The sequence below is a fragment of the Callithrix jacchus genome, chromosome 6, assembly GCF_049354715.1.
Source record: "Callithrix jacchus isolate 240 chromosome 6, calJac240_pri, whole genome shotgun sequence".
Classification (NCBI taxonomy): domain Eukaryota; kingdom Metazoa; phylum Chordata; class Mammalia; order Primates; family Cebidae; genus Callithrix; species Callithrix jacchus.
Genome location: NC_133507.1, coordinates 155,705,925 through 155,712,268, shown reverse-complemented (window position 1 = coordinate 155,712,268; position 6,344 = coordinate 155,705,925). Strand labels below are relative to the sequence as shown.

General features: G+C 46.7%; 1 long non-coding RNA gene across 1 annotated transcript; it reads right to left on the bottom strand.

The window, feature by feature from the left end:
* Window positions 1-2,833: 2,833 nt before the first annotated feature.
* LOC144576835 (uncharacterized) lies at window positions 2,834-6,130 on the bottom strand. Its single transcript, XR_013519414.1, has 2 exons — window positions 5,978-6,130; window positions 2,834-4,267 (listed from the first exon to the last, which is right to left on the bottom strand). It is a non-coding gene; the product is annotated as an uncharacterized LOC144576835 (long non-coding RNA).
* Between the last annotated feature and the right edge of the window lie 214 nt (window positions 6,131-6,344).

Here is a 6,344-nt window from a genome sequence, read left to right as displayed (position 1 = left end):
CTGGGCAACAGAGCAAGATGCTGTCAAAAGGAAAAGGAAGGAAGGAAGGAAGGAAGGAAGGAAGGAAGGAAGGAAGGAAGGAAGGAAGGAAGGGAGGGAGGGAGGGAGGGAGGGAGGGAGGGAGGGAGGGAGGGAGGGAGGGAGGGAGGGAGGGAGGGAGGGAAGGAAAAGAAAGAGAAAAAGGAAAGAAAAAGAGAGAAAGAAAGAAAAAAGAGAAGGAAGGAAGGGAGGGAGGGAGGGAGGGAGGGAGGGAGGGAGGGAGGGAGGGAATGAAGGAAAAGAAAGAGAAAAAGGAAAGAAAAAGAGAGAAAGAAAGAAAGAAAGAAAAAAGAGAAGGAAGGAAGGAGGGAAGGAGGGAGGGAAGGAAGGAAGGAAATGAAGGAAAAGAAAGAGAAAAAGAAAGAAAGATAAAAGAGAAGGAAGAAAGGAGGGAAGGAGGGAGGGAAGGAAGGAAGGAAGGAAATAAAGGAAAAGAAAGAGAAAAAAGAAAGAAAGATAAAAGAGAAGGAAGAAAGGAGGGAAGGAGGGAGGGAAGGAAGGAAGGAAGGAAATAAAGGAAAAGAAAGAGAAAAAAGAAAGAAAAGAAAGAAAGGAGCAAAGGAGGGAAGGGGGGAGGGAAGGAAGGAAGGAAATGAAGGAAAAGAAAGAAAAAGAGAAAGAAAGAAAAAAGAGAAGGAAGGAAGGAGGGAAGGAGGGAGGGAAGGAAGGAAGGAAATGAAGGAAAAGAAAGAGAAAAAAGAAAGAAAGGAGCAAAGGAGGGAAGGAGGGAGGGAGGGAAGGAAGGAAGGAAATGAAGGAAAAGAAAGAGAAAAAGGAAAGAAAAAGAGAGAAAGAAAGAAAGAAAAAAGAGAAGGAAGGAAGGAGGGAAGGAAGGAAGGAAATGAAGGAAAAGAAAGAGAAAAAGGAAAGAAAAAAGAAAAGAAAAGAAAGAAAGGAGCAAAGGAGGGAAGGAGGGAGGGAGGGAAGGAAGGAAGGAAGGAAGGAAGGAAGGAAGGAAGGAAGGAAGGAAGGAAGGAAGGAAGGCCTGTGGTTCATGAGCCACCCAGTTGGTGGCATTTGTTACAGTAGCCTCCGTGGACTAAGTCATCTTCCTTTTCTACCCCCAAGTGTCCATTTGGGACTATAAATGCTGTGGTCACTCTGCCTCTGAGGCATAGGGAGAGGGTGATGTCGAGGATGAATGTGGGCCTCTGACTTACACTCTGGAAAGACAGCAGTGCCCTTGCTGAGATAGTGAGCATGGGTGAATGCCATGATTCTACAGGTTGTCACCTCACAACCACTTCCACTGAGAAACAAGCCAGGCAGTGCTGCAGGCTTAAGGGTGTCGTCATTTGTCTGTCAACTAAACAATGGGCACCCATCACATCGGTAAAGACAAGCACCGTCTATGGCCTTGGGTGGTCCTACCGGCCCTACTGTGCCACATGGTCACCCAAGCTTCCTGCTGACTGTGGCCACTGTTCCCTGGCCATCTCCTCATGTAAGAAACACACGTTGGTCTTGTGGGAATTTCATCCCTAACCACCATTTCCTCTTGGGCACATGCGGTCCTGCACATGCGTCCTCCTGTCCATGCTGATGGTGGGAAGGTGCTAATGAGGATAATCCCACAGCGAGAGTCTATGAGAACCCAGGTGGGCACAGAGGCGCAATGGCAAGGCTCTGAAAATGAGGAGAACGGGGGAAAGGGAATTATTTTTGCAGGCAAGGGAACAAGAGCACTGATTTTGACTTTCTCAACTGCATTCCAGAATGTACACTTGCTTCCTGCTCAGCCACATTCTCCTGGTAGATGCCTGATCCCTACGTGACTTCATTGCTGAAAACCTTTCTTTCAGATCCCCTTTGCCCATTGTTTGGGTGCTCCCAAGAGTCTTCCCTTCCATCCCACTGGGGGTCCCCAGTGCCCTGGGCCAGGCCTCTCCCCATGTTACCAACAAGGATTCAAAGTGCTCCTGTGAAGCCAACTCTTCATATGGATAGGATAGAATCCTTGGTATTGAACAATCTTCAAGTCAAGTGAAGCGTGAGCTGTTTCCCCTTGACCTTGGGTTTTTCTTATCATTTTGTGAGATCTTGTACAATAGCCCTATGAATATTTTTGTCTGACATGTGTGCTGAAAATATTTTTCCAATTTATCACTTTTCATTTGATTAGGTTTATGGTATCTTTCCCCAATTTATATATATTAATTTGTATCTATCATATATATAAATTTGTATCTATCATATATATAAATTTGTATCTATCATATATATAAATTTGTATCTATCATAAATGTAAATTTGTATCTATCATATATATAAATTTGTATCTATCATATATATAATTTGTATCTATCATATATATAAATTTGTATCTATCATATATATAAATTTGTATCTATCATATATATAAATTTGTATCTATCATATGTATAAATTTGTATCTATCATATATATAAATTTGTATCTATCATAAATGTAAATTTGTATCTATCATATATATAAATTTGTATCTATCATATATATAAATTTGTATCTATCATATATATAATTTGCATCTATCATATATATAAATTTGTATCTATCGTAAATACATAAGCATTTATATGACAGATACAATGATAAACATATAATATAATTGCATCCACACAGTGGTTTCCTGTCAAGAGTAATACGGTCTCCCCATGTATACTTTTCCTTGTCTCTAATTTTATTAAATTGTGTTTGCATTTAGATCTTGGATTATTCAAAAACATTGTACCATTTGTACAATCACTCTTAAAAACAATTTATAAAAATCAACAGAACCTGATATTTCTAAAATAAACCACTCCAGACCAGTATCTTACATGAAAATATTTTATTGCATTCTAAAACAAGATTGGGAGCAGAATTGAAATTCTCTGTGCTCCAGATGTTTGTTCTTGGAAATGTTATGCTTCTGTACATACAGTGTTTTGTCTGTGATACAAGCAAGCTCCCTTTTCTCACCTGAGTGCTTGAAGCAGGCTCTGTCCCAGAGCGTTATCCTAGCTTGTCCCCCAGCCTCAAGCTTCCTCCATGCTGACTGCCCAGCCCAGCAGGTGCTGACTTCTCCAGCATAGCTCTGTCACCTTCCTTTCCTCTCCCACCAAAACATCAGTCTTTCTTCTATCCCTAGACCAGCCCTGGGTGAAAAGACTTGGTCCAATCTAAATTTTGAGCTTCCTATTTCTTGTGCAGTTGATTTATGTTTCACTTTAAAGTTTTAAAAGCATAATCTATTCATTGTAGAAAACGAGAGTGTTGTAAGCATTAAAGGCTTCACTAGCGGACGCTGGTGGAGGTCTCAGCATCTGACTCCTGCCTCCATCTCCGGAGCCATGTCTCTCCCCACCGCTGCTATCCACGTACGGGCCTCTAGCTGGCCAAGAGCCAAGAGACCAAAGGTAGCCTTACTTGCAGGAGAGGTGTCCCGCTTTCCTTCCAGCACCTGAAAGCTACCGAAGGGGACTCTGCTGCTCCGGTGGTGGCAGGGTGGTGGTTGGGGGAGGCAGCCATCAAGAGAGGAGGCAAGGCAGCACCCAAGGCCCTGGGGGGAACCCAGAGATGCCTTTCAGGACATGTTGTGCCAGACCTGAGTGTCTGATCTGTTAACGCTGTTACGCAGAAGGTTGGGGTGACACGCCACGCTTGCCCCACTCACTGGAGCCATGCAAACCACCTGAGCTGGAGCGAGTGTCTTAGTCAGGCCTGCCAGGCGGCTGGAGGATGTGGGAGAGGAGGTCTGCTTCTCGTCCAATTCTCCTCCTCTTTGTCCAGAAATAGGCACACAATGAGGAAGTCGTCTGATTCCAGATGGCAATTGTCCCAGAAAAGCAGGTGCCCTGCACCAGTGCGGACATGCACGCGCATTAATCAAGCCATTTCCATTCAGGGTGTCCATGTCTCACTTCAGAAGGGGGCCCAGTTCACAAGAGGGGGAAGGAGCCCAGGAGCTGGAGAAAAGAGTGCCAATGAAAATTGTCTTTGTTCTAAAGTAAATCCCCAAGGGGAGCAACATTTGGATGCTTTGTTTTGAATGGATGTAGTACAAAGCAAGGCCTAATATGTGGTCAGTTGGGAAGGGAAGCACTCAAGCTGAGAAAAGCCACGGCAGGAAAGCAAGTTGAGGAGACAGGTTTTCTTCTGCCCTCTCTTCTTCAACCCTTGAAGAGCCACCACACATTCACTGAGTACCACCCTGTGCAGGGAGCAAGGGCTGGGTGATGGGAACCTGCTGGCAGAGGACACGCACATCCTAGGGACAGAGAAAACAGTGCAGATAAGGGATCCCTGTCCACGGCGTGGGAGACAAAGAGCAGGGCTGCTTACAGTCCTGAAAGAGATGGGTCCGAAACAGAAGGAGAAGAACCCTTCTTGGGGTGACCACTGCAGGCCATTTTGAGGTCTTTCTCAGCCCATGAATGCAGACAGATGAGGAGAATTTACGGGAGCCAAATACAAGAGTCACTGATTTTCCCTGTTCTCTCCTCCCCTGGGAGAAGCAGTGCCATGGTGCCTGTGGTTATTCATACCAGAAGGTCCTCACTTGGTCTGCCTCTTACACTCTCTGCTGGTGGTGTTCCCTTGGGTACTGTCAGCAGGAGCCCCCAGGGAGCAGAGGCTGGGGAAAGGCTCAGAGCCAAGGCTGATGCCCATGGAAGGAGGCAGCTGAGCCAGAGGTCGCAGTGTGGATGGTCCCTGTCACCATGGAGGGACAGCATGCTGGGCTTTCAGCTTCTCCCAGGGTGGATGGTATCATTCAAGGAAGAACCAGCAAACCCCACCCTTTCTGCTTCTCTCTCTCTTGACTTCCCTCTATCTTTCCTTTCTTCCCTCCACAAACCTGTAGTGATCACCTACTATATACCAAGCATGATTCTAGGAGCTGGGGACACAGCAGTAAGCAAAAACAAATGCTTGTCCTTGTGGTACTTACATTTGGATGGAGGACAGGTCATAATCAAAGACACGTTTTGACAGTTCCAGATAGTGAAGTGCTTGACAAAGACAGAACAAGTCAAGGAGGGAGAGGGCAGGTGGACCCGGCCACAGAGTGGCCTCTCTGTGATGGGATGTCGACCCACTGGGCCATCCCACTGGGTGTCTGTGTGGGGTCTGGGCTCAGGACAGTCAGGACAGGGACTCCAGGGCTCCCCCTTACACTGTGCAGTGCCTGAGGCTTCCTGTGGGGGAACCCAAATGCATGTACCTATTAAAATAAAAGTTTGATGCTGCAAAAGAAATACCACTGGAAGATAAATCCTCTCAGCAAGGCAGTTTACTTCTATAGAAGGGTGTGGCTCGCAGATGGAGCAATGGTGGCCACACACCTGGACAAGGAGGGGAAGGGGTACTTATGCCTGACGGGGGTCGGCCCTACTACTATGTTGTTCCCCTACTGGCCATGGTGAGACTGCACAAGTTAGACTAATCCCGATTGGCTATTTTAAAGAGAGCAGGGGTCTGAGCTGGAGTGGCAGGGTGGGTGGTTTGGAGGGAAGGATGGTTATGAGCAGGTCAGAGCAGGCAGCCAGGGGTGCCCTAGGTCAAAGAAGGTGACTGGAGCAGGTGACTGACTGAAGCAGGTGACCCGGATGAGTCAGGACGGAGCCAGTGGCTGGGGGAACAGATGTGAACTACAAGGAAATTAAACTTTTAAATAGAGAAGTAAAGAATAAGAGAGCTGAACATCCTGACATACTGATTATTTGAAGACAAACTTGGGGTTCACTATATCTAAGACACCAACCAGGGCCAACATCCAGGGCTCTGTTATGGAAGGGAGAAGGAGCTGAGACTTAGGGGGAGCAGAGCCACAGGCATTCTGGTGTGGTCTCCCCAGATCCGCCTGCTTGGGAGGAGCCTGATTCTGCAGCCCATCACCCCTCCACCCTCCTGCAGCCCGAAGCAACTTCCAGGTCTCTGCTCTGCAAGAGTGGAGCCTCCTCTCAGCATCCCTGCTTACCAGTCTCCTGGAGGCTTCTCCACCTTTGCTCCTCTGTAGAAAAAAAAGCCCCACACCAAGCTCACCGGGGCCATGCTGGGCTCCACCGGGCACCATGAACTGACCCAAAACCCGAGAACCAAGTCCTTCAGCATCAGCATTGGGCAGGAAAACAGGAGACAGGCAGGTCACCAAACCACCAGAATGCAGAGTGTAAAAATAGCCTCTCGGCACTGCCCTAGCTCTCCTGAAATGACTCCATTGGATCTGGTCACATTTTTATATTCTGGAAGCACTCGAGATGGATTTTCACAATGCATATTAAAGCCACCTATGTGGTATGTAACTGAAGACAGGCAGATTGATAAGGAATCAAAAAGGATTTTAA